This window comes from Manis javanica, chromosome 7 (genome assembly GCF_040802235.1).
Source record: "Manis javanica isolate MJ-LG chromosome 7, MJ_LKY, whole genome shotgun sequence".
Taxonomy (NCBI): domain Eukaryota; kingdom Metazoa; phylum Chordata; class Mammalia; order Pholidota; family Manidae; genus Manis; species Manis javanica.
In genome coordinates, this window is record NC_133162.1 from 75,303,921 (window position 1) to 75,327,257 (window position 23,337).

Genomic DNA, 23,337 nt, shown 5'->3' on the forward strand with positions numbered 1-23,337 from the left:
TATAGCGTCACTGTGTGCCAGGCTTTTTGTTCTTAGAACTTACGTGTTTTAATCCATTTGCTTTTCATAAGAACCATATGAAGAAGTACTTTTATTACCCCATTTCCTGGATGTGGAAACTGAGGCAAAAAGAGGTTACATAACTTGCACAAAGATAAGGGATAAGTGATGTGGGCACATGGTTCCACGTCTGGTTCTTATGTCCACATTGCAACACTTGACCTGTCTGTGCATTTCTGCAACTTTCTTCATTCTTCATCCACGGAACCCTAGGCTTGGCTTTATCAACAGCTCTCTTCATACCATAGTCAATTTGATTTGATTTTCCAGAAGCAAATCTAACCATGAAACCAACATCTACAATAGCCTTCAGGTTTTCAGGGAGAAGAAATTCTTCCTACAGACTTAGTAGGAGGAATCTTTCAGAGAGGCACCCCGCCCAGCCTTGGGGTATCATGAGGTCGCCTTAGCCTCTTGCTTCGTCTGCTGCCTCCTCCTGTGCCCGCAGGGAGCCCTGTGCTTTGGACCTCTGCCGATGGTGCGGACGAGGATGAACTAAGCATCTGCCAAGACCCAACACTGCCTTCAAAGACACATTCCATTCCTTTCTGGATGCTTTTAGTTTTAAATACATTTCATTAAAGGCCAGTTGTTTGCAAATCATCAATTAAGGTCAGGTACAGTACCTCCTCCTACAGGGAATCATTCTGGACCGAGGGGGTTTTGCTGCCTGCCAGAGTGGGGAAAGTGTCCGAACTTGTGCCCTCTCCCCGGGACCTGCTTCTCACCTGGAAGGACATCACCCCCAGTGCCAGCCATGCCCCTTCCATTGGCACAGGGGTGTGAGCTGACACAGGGCGGCTGCAGATGCATGCCCCCCGCCGCCCCCTCACCCTAGTCTGCACAGGAGCTCAGTGGGTGACCCCAGGTGGAAGCTTGGAATCACACCTCAGTCTTCATCAGACCTTTCCTCTTGGGCAGAATTCAAGTCAGCCCTGCCTTGGCTTCAGCTGCCGACCTTTAAGATAGGATGATGGAAGACCCCTCCCCTGCACCTCACCAAATGACACAGGACAGTTATGGGCCACCCAGCATGGGCGCAGATGAGTGAACGCAGATTGAAAACCCACCTTGCTGTCCTTCCTTCATCCTTTTCCTTCAGTTTTGCATGCCCCACCCAATCCAGGGAACCTACAAATGCCCAGAGACACAGCCTGCTGACTGTGGATGGAGGCCAAGCCTGTCCTAAAACCCTCAGGCCCCAAACTGGAACCTGCACCTTGGAAACATAACTGGAGTGCCGGCTCATTGCAGGCTGCTGCTGGTGTGCACAGCCTAGCCGCCCCTCAGATCCATTCCAGCTCCTCCCCCAGGCCCACTGTAACTTTGGGAGAGGCTGAGCTCTTTGTGCCAACTTGCTGCCTGAGTCCCCAGAATTTGGTGTCTGGAACTGTTTCTGATCTGTCAGCCTTGAGCTCAGGCACTGACATGATGTTTGCAAAATAGAGCAACCCTATTCTAATTGATAAAAAGCTCAATTCTGCTTTATAAAACAAACAAATAAACAAGCCTTTAATTATCACCTTTTCATAGCTCATTTTTCTCCTTCAGGGCATCTTTATTTTTCTAAATTCTTCTAAACTCTACCAGTGAAGGTAGATCCCAGGTTTGTACCCTTCCTCCTAACACATACCTAATAAGAATGAAGTACAGGATGGCTTAGCCTTTCCAGGAAGCAGAGGATTCCCTGGAGAGCTGGAAGCCCATCCTGAGTCTTTCACTCCTACATGATCCCAGCTACTTTGGTCCATCTGTGAATGAAATGCTCCCAAAGGGGCTTCTCCCCCGCCATTAGAGTTTGACTCACTCAATGTGGGAAATGACAGTAGAAGAGGATGCTAGGGTCCTCTTGCCCTCAAGATGCTACTTCTGGCATCCCAACTTCCCTATTGTCCGGTCACCCCTGGTGAATTCTTCCCACACAGCTCCTGCCTCCCCACCAGACAGCTGACCCCTTCATCTCCACCTGAATCAGCTTTGGGCTGCTCCCCACTCAGAACCTCTGCTTGTTCAACTCCCCCTCTTCTGTAGGTGCAGGCTCTGTCCTGGGGCTTGTACACTCTGGCTGTCCTCATGGTGACTGGTTACCAGGTTGGGTTTAGTGGCAGACGCAGAGGATGGGAATGCCGAATGAGAATAGTTTTTATAGGTTTCTTGCTTGCTGTCTGTCCGCCTGCTCCAGGACGCAGTCTCCCTGAAGCTGGAATGCACCTGCCATGTTTAACACTTTGTCTCCAGTGCTTGAGCTGGTCCCTGGCATAGGACGGGCACTCAGGCACCCCTAGTGTCTGACTGTGCACAGTGCACCACTGTGTGCCAAGAAATGCACACACCTCACCTCATGAGCCCTATCAACAGTCCTACCATGGAGGCAGTGTTCTTATCATCACTTTACAGATGGAAACCTGAGGCTCAGGGTAACCGAGGGGGTATTCCTAAACCCCTGGCTGGTCATCAGAATTACCTAGCAACTTGTGAAAAATGTAGACTACTGGACTTCTTTCCAGATCTCCCAAGTCAACATTTCTGGAGGCAAAATATCTGTGATTTCCAAGTTCCCCTGGAGTTCCTGACAATCAGTAGAGTCTGGGAAGGACTGAATTGGGTAATTATTCAGGTCACAAAGCTAATAGGGGAGAAAGCCTTGACTTAAACCCAGGTGTGGCTGGTTCTTGGCCCTCTCTCCTCCTGCCGCAGTCTGCAGGGGTAAAACCCCTCATTATGTCTTTGGAAAAGTGGAGTCTTGGGGGCTGCAGGCACACAGTGAGTCGGCATCAGGGCAGACCTTGGAAGCTCCTGAATCTAGTCTGATGCCATGCCCCTTTCCCTGGGCTGCCTCACACACAGGGCCAGCCCATGTGCATTGGCCATATTAATGCACACTGGCTATATCAGTGCATTCTGACCATATTAATACACACTGCATATATCACTGTACACTGGCCATATTAGTTGCTTTGCCACCAGCATTTAGATAATGATTGGAATTACCTTAAATGACATACTTGTATTGAAACATTGATCTATCAATGAATGAAGATTTCAGAAATGGTGCAATGTTGGAGTTTAGGGGTGGTCATTTTCAAATGAGGTCTGAATGCAGCACAAGGGAGCAACAGTGGAAAACAGGTGCTTGGTCGCACGGGAGTGGCCCTGTCCACCTCCCCTGCGAGGCGTGCAGGGTGACGGAAAGCAGAAACTACAACACCCGCCTCCCCTGCGCAGAGCACCTTGGATATGGACCTCACTCCATTTGTTGTGCCAGGAGGTGGCAGGTCAGCTGTCCCTGAGCATAAATGCAGGGCTTGCAGAGATACAGAGCGTCCCTGCTTGTCCCCAGCATTCCCTGGCAGGCATTCAGGGGGGTTGCTGGAGGCACTTCGGGTGGGCAGCGTGGGATGACATTCGAGCTGGTTGGCTGTGAGTGACCAGAAGTGCCAGCCATGCAAGGATCCAGGGACTAGAAACAACACGTGTCACCCCTGTGCATGTACTGGAAAGGTGGCATAGAGTATGTGGAAGAGAGAAGTGCTGGATGAATGCCACTTGTACCTACTTTTGGGGGATTTTGACTGCTTTAGTGGTCGCAGTGATTACTAGTTCTTTTGTTTTCATTGTTCACTTTGATTTTTATTTATTTTTGCTCTTGCCTGCCTGGCATCCAGATTTTCTTCCTGGAACAACTCCTCAGTTGGGTGTTGGCATGTCTCTCTTTCCACTGAATTGCTTTCTAGTGGGACTGGCATTCGGGTGTCCTGACCCAGCCCGACTCTGCTGGGATGTGACCCATGCCAGGCCAGTGCAGAGCTCTCTCCCTGGGATTTTTGGCTGAGGGAGTGAACCAGAAGTATGGCGCTCTGGGCTTTCATTCACTCTATCAACTGCTCCCTGAAGGCACAAGCCCCCAGTTCTTGCCCTCTGCTTCCCAGAGCTACCCTGAGTCTTGTCCATTTTGGGAGTCTGGTCCTTCAACTTCTGTTCCTACTCTTTGAGCTTCCCATAGCCTGATGCAAAACATTTTTCATTTCAGTTGCTAGCCACCAACCGCCCGCCCCCCCGCCCCCACTGCCCAGCACCCCCTGGGCGATCCATGGGGCTAAGAAAACACTCTTACTGCTGAAGGCGCTCTGGTGCAGTTGAAAGCTTACCAAATGAGAATTGCCTGGGATTTGCTCTGGAAAATAATTTGGCAGCAGTATACAGAATAGATAAGAATGGAGAAAATGGAAAAGTCAAGGTCAGTCCATTTTAAAAGCATCTTTAAGCGTGGCTATGTGCCAGGCCCTGAATTAGCTCTGGAGAATTTAGATATAAACGAAGCCAGGATCTCTCACCCTTTTCCTTCCCTTCTCCCTGAAGAACTCGCTGTTTAGGAGGGAACACAGAGGAAGGACTGATCCTTAACCACCCAGGTAGAGGTGGTGGTGTTATTCTGGATTTCACAGGACTTTCTACCCCACTTTCCTCTGCAGTTAATTCCATTGTTTCATGACTTTTCTTGTACTCATTTGTCTCCCGCAGTAGACTCTGAGTTCCACAAAGGTAATGTTTATATTTACTTGTTTATTTTTAAGTTTGCATTCCTCATGCCTGGTTCAGGGCTTGATTCCTACGGCTTTCATAAGCGGCAGCTGAAAGAATGGACGAGAGGATCCTCAGGACATTCAGGCTCAAAATAAAGGGGGACTGGGAAGCAGCCCTGACAGCACACACATGTGAGATGGGGGGTGGCCGGGGCACTTGCTGGAACGTGTAGGCATGAGGTTAGGTGTGGAGTCAGTGGGGGGTGGAAATCAGGGATGGAGTCCAGCTTCAGCGTGGCTCCCGCTCGGCCCGGCACAGCACCCTGGCACAGCCTGGCCCATCTCTCGGGCTCTGAATTGTCTCTTCCAGATTGTGGCAAAAAACAGTTGACCCTGTGGATGTGGCTTTTTCAAAGCTCCTTGACCAGGCTTCTCATTCGGTCTCACTCTGTAGGCGGAGATGTACCTTCTGCCAACCTCAGCCTGCACCAAGGTCAGGCCTGCTGCACGGAAGAAGACGGCCTGGTTGTGCCCCACCTCAGGCAGTGAGGACCCGGCAATGGGGACAAGGTTGAGCAAGCAGCTCTGGATGTGATGGTGATGGTGATCAAGTACTTATTGTGTGCACGGAACTCTGCTAAAGACTTTACACGAACAGTCTCTGTTCATTCTCAGAGCTGTTATGTCCCCCTCTTACAGATGAATCTGAAGTGAATACAGGTGTAATAACTTGCCCACCATCGAGCAGGTAGTATGTTGTGGAGCTAGAGTCAGAATTCGTACAATGGGCCTCTTTCTGAGACAATATACTATCCTGTGCTAAGAAAATGTTATTCTTCCTTTTTTCTTTTCTACTTTATCTACTGGGGATGGGTTTTCAGGGCCTGGACTCCATTAGAATTCCTACTTCCTCTCAGCCCAACTCTTAGCTACTTGGCAGTTAAGAGCCATGAGTATCCTAGGGGTTGATGAGACAGAGATATAAACACAAAGAACAAAGTGAGGACCCAGGGTCAGGGCAGTGGGACTGTGAGGCTGAGCCCTCTGGGGACTGGACTGGGACTGCTTTTTGCTTTGGGTCAGGCTTGGTCTCAGAGCTGGGCTAGATCCCAGCCTGTAGGAGGGTGTTGTCCCAAACACTGGATGGGAAGAGCACCCTGGGGGAGGGCCCGTCTCCTTTTGCAATCAGACTATACTGTGATGCAGAGTGAGCTAGAGAGGAAGACCTAGAAGGGGGAGCAGGCTCATCTCTTCATGAAGGTTGGCTGAGAAAAGAAGTTGTGAGATAGGGAAGAACTCCAAAGCTGAAAGAGTTTAAGGGAAAGATTTTTAGGAGAAAGGGAAACTTCTGCTGGTAACACTGACCTTCCTCACATGTTTTTTTTGTGACTGAAAGGATTACCAATCTCACTGTGAGGCTGCAGATCACAGGAGTGTGTTCAAAGCAAGAATCAAGGCAATTAAGGGTACTCATCTCCATCCGTGTGCTATCCAGGTAGGGACCTCAGTTTTTGGCTGGTTTATAGGAAGTGCATAAATCATAGTTGTGCAAGGATCCCACATTGTGTAATCTATCTTTCCCTAGCATTAAAGGGAGCCAAAGAGAACCCAACCTTCCTTAAATTCTGTCTCTGAATAATCACAGTTAAAGAATCAACCACCTCAGGCTTGTTTTAAGGAAGTTGGTAAATTGATTCTGAAATCCAAGTAAAAATTCAAAGACCTGACCAAATAGTCAAACTGAAATAAAAGAACAAATTTGGAGAACCAAGAGTACCTGATTTAAAGACTTATAAAGCTACTGAAATCAAAACAGTGTGATAATGGCATCAAGACAGACAAATAGATCAACGGTACAGAGTAAAGAGTCAAGAAATAGACACACATATACATGGACAATTGATTTTCAAAAATGTACAGAGGCATTTCAGTGGGGAAAGGATAGACTTTTCAACAAATGGTGTTGGAACAATGGACATCTATATGCAAAATAAATGAACTCTGATCCATGTTTTGTATCATATACAAAAACTTAAACCAAAATGGATCATAGACCTAAACATGAAATCTCAAACTATACATCATCTAGTAGAAGATGTAGGAGAAAATCTTTAAGGTAAGAACTAAGGAAAGGAAAAACTATTTCCAGATACTGTGCCAATCCATGAAGGAAAAACATGGATGAATTGGACTTCATCAAAATAAAAACTTTGCCCTTCAAAAGTCTTTGTTAATAGAATGAAAAGACAAACCACAGGATGGGTGAAAATATTTGCAAATCAAATGTCTAAAAATGGACTTTTATCCTGAATATATAAAGAACTTTAAAAACTCAATAAGAAGAGAAAACCCAACATCTCAATGGGTAAAATATTTGAACAGACATTTTACCACAGGAGGCATAAGGATAGAAAATAAGCACATGAGAATATGTGCAACATCTTAGGGAAAAGCAAATTAAAACCACATAGAGATATTATTACACAGTCTGGGGCCATTGCCTGGCTAAGATTTATGCACTTCTTATAATCCAACCAAAAAGCTGAGTTCCCCACCTGCATAGGACATGGATTGACTAAAATGACAAAGACTGAGCATACCAAGCATTGGCAGGAATGTGGAGAAAATGGGGTTCTTCGATAGTTTGGAAAGTAGTTTGGCAGTTTCTTAAAAAGTTAAATATTTACCTTCAATATAATCCATCAATTCCACCCCTATATATTTACCCAAGAGAAATGAAAGCATGCTTCCATACAAATATTTGTGCATAAATGTTCATAAAAGCTTTATCTGTAGAATCTCCAAATCGGAAACAATCTAAATGCCCAGTAGCAGGCTAATGGATAAATAATCTGTGGCATATACTGATTATTTATTGCTGCTCATCAGTAAAAATCAACTACTAATCTATGCAACATGCATGAATCGCAAGATTACTATGTTGAGTGAAATAAGCCAGATCAAAAAAGAGTGCACACTTTATGGTCCACTGATGTGCATTCTGCATCCCCTCCTACCACGTGCTATGCTTGTCACATGACAAATGCCCTATGAACAGTCATAGAGTAGAAGTAAATTTTCAGTTCCTGAACTCTATGACACTTTTTTGGTGCTTCCAGGAAATTTGCTGCAATATTTAATGTTGCTATTTATCCCCCAAATATCTAAGCCCACTCTCCAAACAGAGGTCCCAAAAGAACCTACTCAAGAGTCAGATATGAGATCGTCTGGGAAACAAACCAGGTATATTTCCCATATTGCAGGATTGTTGAACTGGGGCTCCTGGGACTGGTCTTCAGTATCCAGCTTCTTAGAATGGCTAAGTTGGCATACACTGTTGTCAACTTGAATAGCAAATCCAAATACCCAGCTTTCCTCACCGACTGAAGTCTTGGTTGCAGGGAGATGGAGGCTTCCTTGAGATCAGACAAACTCCTCCAAAGCTGGCCACATGGGAGAATCAGAGGGCAGCAGTCCATCCCTGATTGCCAGCCTTCACCTTTGCCTCTCCAGCAGCCCATCTTAAGAGTAGAGCTCTCTGGGAGCATAGTAGTTGGCGACCTCCCAGAAGGAAGAAGTCTTTTAAAAACAGCATTGTAGTTTATTAGTAAATGAGAAAAGCACTGGGGGAGTGGAGAGCTCTCTGGGACCCCCCCTCGGTCAGGGGTCCTGACAGCAGTGTGTTACTCTTCTCTGTGTATTTGGGAAGTCTGACACGGTCTGATTATAGTTCCCTCTTTTCCTATGCATATCTGATTGAACCCTGCAGTTGTAAGACACAGAACCAAAGTGGGATAACTGAGAGTGTGCCTTTGTTCGTGAAAAAAAATCCCTAAGGAGGCGAGTTCTGAGAATGGCAGGGTGGCCCTGTGTGCCCCCGAGGCCATCTCTGGCCAGGGTGGGGCTGTGTGTTCTCTGCCTTCTGTCTATTTGGAGTTTTGGGTCAGTTGCCACCTGGGAACAACTTTAGGTGACTCTTGATGCAAGCGCTGGAGAGATGTCACCTGGGAAGCCGGTGTAGTGAGGGTGTTTCCCTAAGCTGGGAGGGTATGTCAAGCCTTCTGTCTCAAGGTACAGTGACACTCCCTTTTTTAAAAAAAACTCTACCCTTTTTAGTGTGTCTGTATATGATTTGCTTCAGGATTTACCATCAGGGCTTTTCAATCTCTTCTGGGTAGTTATATTTTTTTGAGTTGCTAATAAGTAGTACAGAAGGTGAGGAGGAATCAAAACAAAAATCTTTTTAAAGGAATTTTCTCATCATCAGATCTTTGACCATTAGGGAAATAAAAATGAGATTGCTTTCCAGACTTTCAACTAGCCAGGGAGTGTATTTGAAGCCTTCAAAATATTTTCAAAAAAAATTATCCTACCCCCTCTTCCTCCTCCCCAGTGCAAGCCAGATTGAGAACATAACAGAATGTGATTTCCTGAGCTGTCCCAGGTCCCGCCAGGGGACTTATGGACAGTGAGTTTTATTTTATTTTTTTATTTTATTTTATTTTATTTTATTTTATTTTATATTTTATTTTATTTACTTTATTTTTTATTAAGGTATGATTGATATACATTCTTATGAAGGTTTCACATGAAAAACAATGTGGTTACTACATTTACCCATATTATCAAGTCCCCCCCATACCCCAATGCAGTCGCTGTCCATCAGTGCAGCAAGTTGCCAGAGAACCACTATGTGCCTTCTCTGTGCTACACTGTACTCCCTGTGATCCCCCATACCATGTGTATTAAACATAATACCCCTCAGTCCCCTTCTCCCTCCCTCCCCACCCACCCTCCCACACCCCTCCCCTTTGGTAACTACTAGTTCATTCTTGGAGTCTGTAAGTCTGCTGCCATTTTGTTCCTTCAGTTTTGCTTTATTGTTATACTCGACAAATGAGGGAAATCATTTGGCATTCGTCTTTCTCTGCCTGGCTAATTTCACTGAGCATAATGTCCTCCAGCTCCATCCATGTTGATGCAAATAGTAGGATTTGTTTCTTTCTTATGGCTGAATAGTATTCTATTGTGTATTTGTATGACCTCTTCTTTATCCATTCATCTACTGATGGACACTTAGGTTGCTTCCATATCTTGGCTATTGTAAAAAGTGCTGTGATAAACATAGGAGTGCATATGTCTTTTTGAATCTGAGAAGTTGTATTCTTTGGGTATATTCCAAGGAGTGGGATTCTGGGTCAAACAGTATTTCTATTTTTAGTTTTTTGAGGAACCTCCATATTGTTTTCCACAATGGTTGAACTAGCTTACATTCCCACCAGCAGTGTAGGACAGTTCCCCTTTCTCCGCATCCTTGCCAGCATTTGTTGTTCTTAGTCTTTTTGATGCTGGCCATCCTTACTGGTATGAGGTGATATCTCATTGCGGTTTTAATTTGCATTTCCCTGATGATTAGTGATGTGGAGCATCTACTCATGTGTCTGTTGGCCATCTGAATTTCTTCTTTGGAGAACTGTCTCTTCATATCCTCTGCTCATTTGTTAATTGGGTTATTTGCTTTTTGGGTGTTGAGATGTGTAAGTTCTTTATATATTTTGGATCTTAAAACCCCTTGTTGGATATGTCATTTACAAATATATTCTCCCATACTGTAGGATGCCTTTTTGTTTTGTTGATGATGTCCTTCACCATACAAAAACATTTTAGTTTGATGTAGTCCCATGAGTTCATATTTGCTTTTGTTTCCCTTTCTCAAGGAGATGGGTTCAGGAAGAAGTTGCTCATGCTTATATTCAGATGTTTGCCTATGTTGTCTTCTAAGAGTTTTATGGTTTTATGACTTACATTCAAGTCTTTAATCCATTTCAAGTTTACTTTTGTGTATGGGGTTAAACATTAATCCAGTTTCATTCTCTTGCATGTAGCTGTCCAGTTTTACCAACACCAGCTGTTGAAGAGACTGTCATTTCCCCATTGTATATCCATGGCTTCTTTATCATATATTAATTGACCATATATGGTTGGGCTTATATAAGGGCTCTCTAGTCTGTTCCATTGGTCTATGGGTCTGTTCTTATGCCAGTACCAAATTGTCTTGATTACTGTGGCTTTGTAGTAGAGCTTGAAGTTGGGGAGCATAATTCCCCCTGCTTTATTCTTCCTTCCCAGGATTGCTTTGGCTATTTGAGGTCTTTTGTGGTTCCATATGAATTTTAGGACGATTTTCTCTAGTTTGTTGAAGAATGCTATTGGTATTTTGATAGGAATTGCATTGAATCTATAGATTGCTTTAGGCAGGATGACCATTTTGATAATATGAATTCTTCCTATCCATGAGCACAGGATGTGTTTCCATTTATTGGTATCTTCTTTAATATCTCTCATGAGTGTCTTATAGTTTTCAGGGTATAGGTCTTTCAGTTCCTTGGTTAGGTTTATTCCTAGGTATTTTATTCTTTTTAATGCAATTATGAATGGAATTGTTTTCCTGATTTTTCTTTCTGCTAGTTCATTGTTAGTGTATAGGAATGCAACAGATTTATGTGTATTAATTTTATATCCCGCAACTTCACTGAATTCAGATATTAGATCTAGTAGTTTTGGATTGGATTCTTTATAGTTTTTTATGTACAATATCATGTCATCTGCAAACAGGGACAGTTTAACCTCTTCCTTGGCAATCTGGATGCCTTTTATTTCTTTGTGTTGTCTTATTGCCGTGGCTAGGACCTCCAGTACTATGTTGAATAGAAGTGGGGGGAGTGGGCATCTTTGTCTTGTTCTCGATCTTAAAGGAAAAGCTTTCAGCTTCTCACTGTTAAGTATAATGTTGGCTGTGGGTTTGTCATATATGGCCTTTATTATGTTGAGGTAGTTGCCCTCTATACTCATTTTATTGAGAGTTTTTATCATGAATGGATGTTGAATTTTGTCAAATGCTTTTTCAGCATCGATGGAGATGGTCATGTGGCTTTTGTCCTTCTTTTTGTTGATGTGGTGGATGATGTTGATGGGTTTTCAAATGTTGTATCATCTCTGCATCCCTAGAATAGGTCCTACTTGAACATGATGGATGATCCTTTTGATGTATTTTTGAATTCGGTATGCTAATATTTTGTTGAGTGTTTTTGCATCTATGTTCATCAGGGATATTGTTCTGTAATTTTCTTGTTTGGTGGGGTCTTTGCCTGGTTTTGGTATTAGAATGATGCTAGACTCATAGAATGAGTTTGAAAGTATTCCCTCCTCTTCTATTTTTTGGAAAACTTTAAGGAGGATGGGTATTAGGTCTTCACTAAATGTTTGATAAAATTCAGCAGTGAAGCCATCTGTTCCAGGGGTTTTGTTCTTAGGTAGTTTTTTGATTACCGATTCAATTTTGTTGCTGGTAACTGGTCTGTTTATATTTTCTGTTTCTTCCTTGGTCAGCCTTGGAAGGTTGTATTTTTCTAGAAAGTTGTCCATTTCTTCTAGGTTATCCAGTTTGTTAGCATATAATTTTTCATATTATTCTCTAATAATTCTTTGTATTTCTGTGGTGTCCATAGTGATTTTTCCTTTCTCATTTCTGATTCTGTTTATGTGTGTAGACTCTCTTTTTTTCTTGATTAGTCTGGCTAGGGGCTTATCTATTTTGTTTATTTTCTCAAAGAACCAGCTCTTGCTTTCATTAATTCTTTCTATTGTTTTATTCTTCTCAGTTTTATTTATTTCAGCTCTAATCTTTATTATGTCCCTCTGTCTACTGACTTTGGGCCTCATTTGTTGTTCTTTTTCTAGTTTCATTAATTGTGAGTTTAATCTGTTTATATGGGTTTGTTCTTCTTTCTTGAGGTAGGCCTGTATTGCAATATACTTTCCTCTTAGCACGGCCCTGGCTGTGTCCCACAGATTTTGTGATGTTGAATTTTTGTTGTCATTTGTCTCCATATATTGCTTGATCTCTGTTTTTATTTGGTCATTGATCTATTCGTTATTTAGGAGCATGTTGTGAAGCCCCCATGTGTTTGTGGGAATTTTCATTTTCTTTGCTTAATTTATTTCTAGTTTCATACCTTTGTGATCTGAGAAACTGGTTGGTACAATTTCAATCTTCTTGAACTTACTGAGGCTCTTTTTGTAGCCTAGTATATGATCTATTCTTAAAAATGTTCTGTGTGCACTTGAGAAGAATGTGTATTCTGTTGCTTTTGGGTGTAGAGTTCTGTAGATGTCTGTTAGGTCCATCTGTTCTATTGTGTTGTTCAGTGTCTCTGTTTCCTTACTTATCTTCTGTCTGGTTGATCTGTCCTTCAGAATGAGTGGAGTGTTGAAGTCTCCTAAAATGAATGCATTGCACTCTATTTCTCCTTTTAATTATGTTCGTATTTGTTTCACATATGTGGGTACTCCTGTGTTGAGAGCACAGATATTTATAATGGTTATATCTTCTAGTTGGATTGACCCCTTTATCATTATGTAATGTCCTTCTTTGTCTCTTGTAACTTTCGGTGTTTTGAAGTCCATTTTGTCTGATACAAGTACTGCAACTCCTGCTTTTTTCTCTCTGTTAGTTGCATGAAATATCAGTTTGGACAGTGGGCTTTAAAAATGCATCTTTGAAACAATATTTTGTGGGCATTTGAATTCCAGTGGGTGGACCGCACATGGATCAAAATAAGCATTCTAGCTTAAAAACAACAAGGAGGAGACACGACTAAGTTTTGCCTCAAGCTACAAGGAGAGCTTGTGTGGCTATAAACACACCAGAGCAGAAGCCGGCAATACCAGGCCCTTTGCACAGGAATAGTCTGGGTTTGACCAAAGAGAAACCAGATCTATGTCCTGGTGCATCTTTCTTTCTTCTTCATGTCCCTCACCCTCCATGCCCCCCTGACAGTGGGTCTGACCTCAGAAAGATGTGGGCACAGTGCAAGGGAAGCAATTTTTCAGATCTCCCCTCTGTGGATAATGGGGGCCTGTTTGGGCTGAATTTGACCCCTCCAAATCCGTATGTAAAAAGCCCTGTCACCTCTCAATGTGATTGCTCTGGAGAGAGGGCCTTTAGAGAGTTGATTAAGGTTAAGGGAGGTCATCAGGATCAACCTGATCCTTGGGACCTGTGCCCTTATAAGAAGAGGGAGAGACACCGGGACACACAGGCACAAAGTGAAGGCTGGTGAGGAGACATGGGTGACCAGCCGAGAAGAGAGCCCCAGGGGACACCGACCCTGCTGACCCCTTGATCTTGGAGGTCCAGCCTCCACACTGAGACATACATGCCTGTTGCTGAAACCCCCATCTTGATACTTTGTGACTACTGGGCCCTCTCTCTCCTCCTGGCTGGCTTGCTGCTCCTCAGACACAAAGTTCAGGAGGGGCCTTGCCTGGGCCCCCATCTTGCCCTCTGCTCCACATGCACTTGCAGTCCTCATTGCTCCAGGCACTGGGCTGAGTGTCAGCAACACAGATGGACAGGCAGCGAGACACTGAAGAGTAGCAGGAGGTCAGACACCCAGACTTCCCTGTCTTTGTGACCTTAGGAGAGGGTCTTAGCCATGTAGAGACTTAGTTTTGTTTTCTGAAAAATGGGTCAGTAGATCTACCTCATAGAGTTTTTGTGAGGATTAATGAGATAAAGTCAATGCTGATATGAAGTCAATCCTAAAAGCCAATTGATGGCATTGAAATCCCTGGAACAGGACCAGGAACTGGAGAAATACTGAACATATTGACCCTGTCTCTTACCTACACACAAGAAACTCACAATTTGTAGGGAAGTCCTGGAAGCAAATTATCATAGGAAATGCAGTAACTGAGGTCAAGATGTTGGGGGAAAGGAGAGGAGACACTGTCCTCCCAGTAGGCCCTGGGCTCTCTCTCTTGTGCTGCACTTCCCCAAAGCCCTGGACAGTGTCCAGCACGCAGGAGCAGCCACAGCACATGCAAAGAGTATCTAGCTCTAGTTAAGCTCTGTCCTAGCTGCGGGCCATAAATGGGGAACAAAACTCAATCCTGCTCTGAACAGTCTTAGAGATGGTTGAGGAATGAGGGAGAAATTCTCTGATAGGGTGAGTAGAGAGGACTTGAGGCACAGGGCCATGATAACTTCCTTGTCCCAGGCCTATAGGGCAGGGAAAGCTTCTGGAGAAAATGCATCTAAACCGGGAGTAGAGGGAAGCAGGAACTAGTCAGGCAATGGGCCAATGGTCAGTGTGTGTGCATGTGCATTGGTGGGGTAATTGTGAAGAGCATTTTCTATATAGAACTAAAACTAATTTTGACACTTAGCTAACTTTAGACAAAAAAGGAAAACTGAAATCTCCAAGTATCAAATGAAGAGTATGATGTTTGGAGACCTTTGGGGCGAAGGCTGGGGGTCTCACCCATATGTAGGATGGGACATGAGATATTGAACTGTACCAAAGGGAGGCAGCTCAGACTGAGGCCCCTGCATAATGCCTAGAGTCTCAAAGAGTTGTCCTTTCTGTTTAGTAGAAGTTAATATACTCAAGAATTTTGTAAAAAAGAAAATCTGTCATCTATGGGAGAGGAGAGAGGAGTCACCATGAAAAATTGAAATCCTAGGTCTATGCATACACAGATGTGCACTCCAAATTTATACTACCAGCTTGTTGTGGGAATTCCAAGCAGAGAAATAAAATAACTGTTCAGGACCATTAAAGCCCTACATTTTTAGCAGAAGGGAATGTGAAATTATTGCTGTAGGGAAACTTTCACAACCCAGGGTTCATGGGACTCCCATAGCAAAAGTAGTGTCACTGAAGATGAGCTGACAATTCTACACCAACTACCCAAGAAAATGAGCCACAGTGAGGGAGAAATGAAATGGACAGAATCAGCACCTTCCAGACTAGAAAGAACATATCCACGTGAAAAGAACAATGGTGTAAGTATATGTCAAAGTACTAAAAAGATAGGAGAATGAATGAAAAAAGATTTGTCAGTGTGAAAAGCAATGTAAGGGAGCCATGGAGAAATTCTTTAGGTGAGAAACACAGTGTTGAAAATAAGGGCCCAGTGGGCAGGGTAATGCCCAGATCAAGCAGGCAGCTGGAGAATTAGTGGACTGGAAGGCAGTTCTGAGGGAGTCAACAATGCCGCAGAGGAAGGAAAAAACAGAACAGCTAAGGGACACGGAGGACAGTGTGAACTGATTCGTTTACATGTGAATTCCAGAAGGAGAGAGGAAAGTGAATGAAACCGAGGGCCAGCAATACTTAAAGGCTAATGGTTGAGAATCTTTCAGATCTCAAGGAAAATACACATTTTCATTTCTAGGAAGCACAGGAATCCTGAGAAGAATGTATTAAATCGAACTATACCAGACCCATTAAGCCTGGAGAACAGGAAAGAAAGAGATAAAAATCTTTCTCACAAAGATAATACATTGATAGAAGATTCTTCATTATAACAATTAATGCCAAAATGGAGGAGTAATGACATTTTTGGCAAAACAGGGACTACAAAATTCTTGCCTTTAGAAAGCCACTGATAAGAAGCTACTAAAAGACAGGCTATAATAAGGGGGAAATTAAACCTGAGGTAAGAGTCAGTTGTCAGGAATCAGTGACTACAAAAATGGTAGCAAATACATTGGAAAATATAAAGTAGCATTGGCTGGAAAATAAGACAATTTTTGGAAGGTTTAAAGATAAGTTGCAACTAAAATACTGAAAAGCAATACTATAGTAAGAGACAGGGTAGAAATCAGAAGTGGAGTATTCCAATACCTTTGTATTACTCAGGAGGCAGTTAAAATAGGGATCAACTTTTTATGTATTAACTGAAGTATGTAACATAAAAATTTGAGGATAACTACAGAAACAGAAATAGAATGCAAACTTCAAAAGCCCTTAGAGGGAAAAAAAATTAGGAAAACCTTATCAATTTGTCAGAAAACATGAAAAAGTAAAAGGAAACAATGAACAAAATACATGGTGAAGAGAAAACACCAAATAAGTTGGTAAAAGTTAAATGCAAATAGGAATAATTCTAATATAAACTCTAAATTTGAATTATAAATTGAGGGACTTTTACATATGATTATACCAACAAATAAAACAAAACTCAACCTTAAATTTCCATCTAAAATAAAATGGCAAAGAAACAAAGAGATTGAAAAACATACCATATACCATCAACAGAAAGTGATTGCAGCAATATTAACACTAGATAAAAGGTAAAGCATTTAGAAACTAAGCCATTTATTACTTGATAATAAAACATGTATTTTTTTTAAGGTTTTATTCAATAAAACATGTATTTTTTAAGTAAGACAATACTTGCCTTCTTTCTAAATGCCACTAACCACATAGTGTCAAAATCTATAATTACGATCAGAAATAATAAATTTACAGTCACAGGGGGAGAAACTAATGAGTCAATAGGCCTTTAGTAGTAGTAAGGATGGATTAGATCAGAAGGAAGTATTAGTGAGTTTGATCCAATGGATATTATATAAATTATGCATCCAACAGTGAAAGAATAGATGCCATTTTAAAAAACTAGGAGCATATTTTTTCGTTTTTGAAAATCTAGTTTTAAATGTCATAATTTCAAGTGTTATTAATGAATGCTGAAGCCATAATGACTCACCCTGTCCTAAGAGTATCGTCTCTGTTCTTACTTGGGAAAGGATGCAAACTGCAACGTGTGAAGGGAGTGTCTTACATGTATAAGACACATATATGAGTTAAAGCAGTGAGAGTTACATAGCTGGGGTCAAAACCGTCTGGGTTTGAAGCCTACTGCCACTGTTTGTTAGCTCTGTGCCTTTGGGAAAATCATTTAGCCTCTCAGCCTCATCTGTCCTCATCTGTGCAATGGGTCTAATAATAACACCTGAACTTAGTGTTGCTGTGAGGATCAGATAAGCCATTGTGTTTTAAGAGCCCAGCTCCTTGTCTATCTGTTCCTGTGAAATAAACTAGCTGCTTTCTTATTCATTGTTATTCTCCTAATGTCCTTCCCTCCTGCATCAAATCACTGAATGATAATATGTTACTATAAACTGAAAGATCCTGTTTTCATTTTATCAACTGTCTTCTTTCAAGAATCTGGACTCTGAGTTAAATCTTTGTGTCCTGAGCATCTTTGTGTTTTAATGTATCTTCTTGATGTGTTTTATTCCAAAACTAGTGTACCGGTATTCATGTAAGCGAAGTGAAGAGCCTCAGAAGAAAGGCAGATTTTGTTATTTTGGAGGGACTGTGGTAGGAAAACAATGAAATGAAATGATTCTTCAACATTTTGTAGTAAGAACTCCATACATTGGTGAGCAGATGTTGAAATGGTTACAGAGGCAAAGAGTAACCATGAAGTATTTTTAATCACAATTTGGTGTTTGGGCTTGTCCGCAGCATGACAAACACAACACTGCAATACAACTAGAATGAAACAAAGGTATTTTTGGCAATGCTTCTTTCTGTCTTAACACCAAACTCTTCATGTAAAACTTGATTTTGCAGACTTGTATCCTCTAGAATGATAAAAATTCATTAAACCATGGCAATCCCTTCTGAAATGTATCTATTTTGCCTTTTGGGAGCCAGAATAGCAGTGGTCCGATGCTTTTGTTCAAAATACTGATATGATCTCAGCCTAGAAGTCCTACTTTCAAAGCACATCCTGGTGGGATGGATTTTTGCAGAGGCCCAACTTCTGCTGGAACGAAGTTGTGGGGTTCTTGTCAGCACTGAGAGCTGCGCTGGGGGCTTGAGACAGAAGGAAGGGGGCCTATCCATGCCCCTGGACAGCTGGGGTCCAAATGTCTGTTATCAGGTCCATAAGGTTTCATCAAGGGCAGCCTTGTGCTAGGTGCCTTTTAAATGCTGGGGGCAAGACCCCTGCAACCTTAGATTTGCATCCTGAATGGGCAGAGAACTCATGAAGAATAGGCCAAAGAGGGCATGGCACACACACATGCATGCTCATGTATGTGTGAACATGCATGCAGTGCAGTTCTAAGAAATAAATGACTGATTTTGTTGCATGTTATGTGGGGGAACAGTTCCCAATGTATTCTCTTATCAGACTGGTGGGACTGTTCAATCAGAGAGTCTGGACACCTCTAGTATAGTTTTCTTGCAGTTTACCTTAGTTATCCATTCTAAGAGGATTCTGACCTTTCTTCCTGAAGGTTCCTTGCTTTAGAAATTGCAGTTTAAAAGCAAAGCTCAGGTTTTGAGACAAAATCCATCATTTGGCAGCCTGGCTTCCAAAAGAAAGTTCCAAATAATTATCCTTCCAGACTCAGACATTCCAGGTTCTGTCACAGCTTGAAACGTGCTTTTTCTGTTTGGTCAGTCTGAGTTAAATTACTCCGGACATTTTTGAATTTCATGAACAGGAAAAAAAATAGACTTTTTAACTTGAAAAATAAATGGAAGCCATTCTTTCTGGAGGGAGATAACTCCAAATGATGTGACCTTTCAGAGTTCATACTGCCCAAGTGGATGGTTTCCTTGGAGGAATTGAATCTGCATGGATTCAATTAAGGAGTGTCAAGGAGAAACGTTAAGTGATGGAGTAAAAAAAAATGTTTGCAAGACAAGTGAACTTTGGAGCCAAGTATTCTCTGTTTCCTGTAACTCACTCTATGCCTGGGTTTCAATGTTGTTCAGAATGTTTTATGTCGTTTTAATAACCAAAGTAGCTTGGCTGCATAAGGACAGTGATTTGATTTAGAAAAAGTGATTATGGTGGCTAGAAAAATAAGCTTCTATAGAAAAATGGGATAATTTTATAGCTGCTGGGTAAGGTGGATTGGTGTTGAATATTGTGCAAACAAATCCAAATGGCACATTTTCCTTTGGTGGTTTCCTTTGGTAATCAACCTACCAGGTTCTGGAAATGGACCATTATGCAAATTCGTAAAGTACAACCAGGTATTTTCACACTGGGATGTTTATCATTCTTTTCCTTGGAAATAAGATCTGTAAGTAAAAATCACTGTGGCAATGCTCTGTGAAGACTAAGACCATAAATACCTCACTTGTCAAATGAGAATAGAAAAGGTCGAGTTACTTGGAGAAATATTAACTCAGTTTCATGTCTGAGATATTATGGATTCTCTCAAGGACTATATTTCACTGATCTTTTATTATAGTGTTGCTATAGACCTTGCTGCTTTTACTGCACCTCCTGGGCTCAGTGGTGAGTATAGGAGGTTCCGTGAGGAGTAAAGGCTGGCCCTGCGTGGAGAGCCCAGGGCTGTCCTTCACTCCATGAGACAGACTAGTGCATCGGTAGCTGCAGCACAGAGGTGAGGCATGCTATGAACTCACAGAGGAGCTATTACAGCCAAAATTTGAAAAGCATCTTGGAGCTCACAAAACACTTAGAGTCTGCAAATATTTATTGAGTGCCTGCTATAAGCTAATCATTCTACATTCATCTTTTCATTTTAATTCCCATGAAACTCCATAAAGATTAATATGCAAAAAATGGTTTCATGATAGCTCTTGTCTTTATTGGCATCATGCATGAGAAATCCACATTGCTCCGAGATTCAAAGCAAGAGGTCAGATGTCAAAGGAGAGACTTCCAGGAGACATTAAGAAAAACACTCCAAAAAAAGAAAAAGAAGAAAACCCAGGAACAGCTGTTTTGAAAAACTAACAAAATAAGCCCAAAGCATAGCACAGAACCCACATGGTCAATAAAGTATTTAGCAACTTAAAAAAGAGCAAGCAGAGCATCTTGAGAAACTTTCATGTTTCCAGGCTAAGCCACAGTTAGAACGCAGGGAACAACTTCCATCCCCCAGAAAAGACACAGCGTGGGAGCAGCAGGGCACAGGGTTAGGTGAGAAGACTCCTGGCTCCACAACCAGGGGAACCTGAGGGCCCTCTAGGGAGCCAGGGGAAAGCCAGAGACCTCATCAGCCATCAGAAAAGCAAGAGCAGAACTGGAAACCAGACCCTAAAACAAAGATGTTAAGTCAAGTTCGGAGAAGATGACACAAACACAGCAAACACAGCAGCATGGCTTAGCTGAGCATGTAGAAAGAGAAGCACTGGCTGATTTCCAAACCTCACAGGGCTATCACACCCTCAGGAAATTTCTGGTTTTGTTGTTTGTTTGTTAATATTGAAAGACATTCTCTTTCAATATTTAGAATGTACATTCCTGATAACTACAGTGTTTTGACACTGGACTGTTAGTACTTTAATGTGTCTTTCCCAGCCATGGATTTCCTTGTCTAAAGTCACAACTGTGCTTTGCAAATCATTCTTTTATTTGTTAGTGTCACCTCTGCAGTCACATAGATACAGCTGTAGTGAGGTAGGGGCATGGTGTGCTGGATTAGTTGGCATTATTGTTAATTTAGAAATTCTCAAGGCAGCTGACTGAACCCCTTGCCAGCTTCAGCTCTTATTCAAGTGTCTAAAACCTTGTCAGTGGTGAACTGAAACCCACCCAGGGTCTGAATAACTGAAAATGCTCCCCCATCCTCCCACTGACTAGGAAAAGGGGCCTGTAATAATTCTGCTGCTCAAACCTGGTGCGTGGGTCTCATGGGGCGAAATGACATCTACGCATTTCTCTGTAGTACCCGTCACTATCCAACTGACTATATAAATCTGACTTCTTTATCTTCCTCTTTGCACTACTCCCCCAGTAGTGTTCTGGTAAATCTGCAAAAAAGGCTCTGCAGGGCTAGGGGTGCTGTAGGGACTCCGATGGATGGCTGTGTTCAACAACGGGCTTGCAAATTCCTGAAAATTTCGCACCTTGCCCTTGCAGACTGCTTTGAGCCATCTCCAGCACACCACTGGCTCCTCATACTGGGAAATCCCATGGGGGTGTCCCATGAGGACCAGGGTTTGTGGGTGCTTTTTAACTGTTGTAACCTCAACACTCGGGTAATGCTTGGCCCACAGCAGAAGTTTTGTAAATAACTGTTAAATGAATGAATGAGTGTAAACACATACTTTATAGTTGGGATCATTACATGGAAAGAACAATGCCTTGCCATTTTTCCTTCATCTCGTAATATAAACTTTACGCCATCACCTGCTATTCTAGAATATATTAATGGTACCATGATGCTTAACATTAGAGTATAATTTGTTCCAGTATTATTTGACATTTAGGTAAATTTAACCTCATTTAAAAAATAACAGGTATTTATAAATATCTTTGAATGTAAATATATTCATATTACCTAAATCAAATATAGAGGTGTATTGCTTAAGGTTAATAAAGTTATACTGAAAGTGGTATGGGTAATAAACTTGTGAGAATTTCAAACGATATTCTGAATTTAAAATGATGCATATATTTGAACAAATTTATCTGGTATTAGAATATATTTTTAAGGAATATAATATGGATCAGTGGGACAGACAAGGAATTTAAAACATTGACTTTCTTTAAGTACAAATTTGATATGTAAAATAACTTTGATAAACAATGTAGGATGTATATTAAAAAAGGAGTTGGTGGTAATATGTTATAATGTGGAAAAAAGTAATTTAGATTCATACCTCAAGGAAATCAAAACATTGACTCTCTTTAGGTACAAATTTAATACGTAAAATAACTTTCATATACAATTTAGAGTGTGCATTGAGAAAATGAATTGGGGGTAATTTGTTTTAATATGGAGAAAAGTAATTTATATTCATATTTCATATAGTATAGTAAAATAAAGTCCATCTGGATAAAACAATAAAAAAAACAGTAAATAAAATTACAAAATACATTTTATTTTAAGACTGTAGGAATGAAATTTTCTGAGGATTAAAGTAAAAAAAATCATAAAGAAGTTCAAAAATTTAAGAATACAGGAATTTTAAAACTTGTGTTCCACAAAGACTGAAAAAGTTAAAAATAAAGAGTATGACAACTGTGACAGACATGAAATCTGTCAAAACCTTCTGCAAATCTGTAAAAGCTCATGAAGCCATAAATGGATGGATACAAGGTTAAAGAATAAACAAAAAGTTTTATTTAAAGCAAAGTACAAATGATGAACACATACTAGGAAAAAAAAATCAGTTCAGCCTGTGTATTGATTAAAGCAATTCAAAGTAGAATTTATTAGAAGTTGTATGCTTAGTTCAAGCCTCTTTCACTTATTGCATTACCTGGCCTGATTCCATTTCAATTCTCCCGTAGGTTTATTAAACCAAACATGGATTGAGCCTGATGTCAATTTCCCATTCCCAAGTCAGACATGGAGACCCAAAGGAACTCTCAGCAGCTTGCCAAGGCAACCAACAGACAACAGAGCCTAGAGCTGATATGTGATTGCATTGTCCTGAGAGATACTGGAACAACATTTCTGGTTCTTCCTAAAGAAAAGAAAAGCCTCAAAGAGTCAACATGCCAGAAACAAATGTATTTCAAGCCCAGTGCATCACCTTGATATTGCTTCACTTTTGGTCTCTTTATGAAGTTTAAACACAGATGTAGGTGTATCTATGTACTTTGTGGGCGTTGTGACCTGCTGGTGCAATTTTATTATGAAAACAGTTGTCACTGGGAATGTATACAACTTCAGGGTGGCTCTATGTCACTGAGTCACTGACTGCCAGGTGGTAGAAGAGATGGCAGTTCTACCTGAGCCAAACCTCTGTTGAGTCCCTGTCTGCCTACCTAGTAGATTAGGCACCCAGTGTATTTCCTTGGGAATTCTGCTTCCATGTCATCTCCATGGCCTTCACAAAAATATGGTCATAGTGGTTCTGAGAGCAGCTGATGGAGTCAAAGGATTCAGGGATAGAAGAAGCATAAATGGCTATTTTATAAGTAAGCTATGATTTTTGAGGAGGGAAACATGAGG

The 23,337-nt window shown here is 41.6% G+C and overlaps 1 long non-coding RNA gene across 1 annotated transcript; it reads left to right on the top strand.

Annotated features, from left to right (window-relative positions):
* The first annotated feature begins 4,384 nt into the window (after positions 1–4,384).
* LOC140850593 (uncharacterized) lies at positions 4,385–22,985 on the top strand. Its single transcript, XR_012133533.1, has 3 exons — positions 4,385–4,472; positions 5,038–5,331; positions 22,671–22,985. It is a non-coding gene; the product is annotated as an uncharacterized lncRNA (long non-coding RNA).
* The last annotated feature ends 352 nt before the right edge of the window (positions 22,986–23,337 follow it).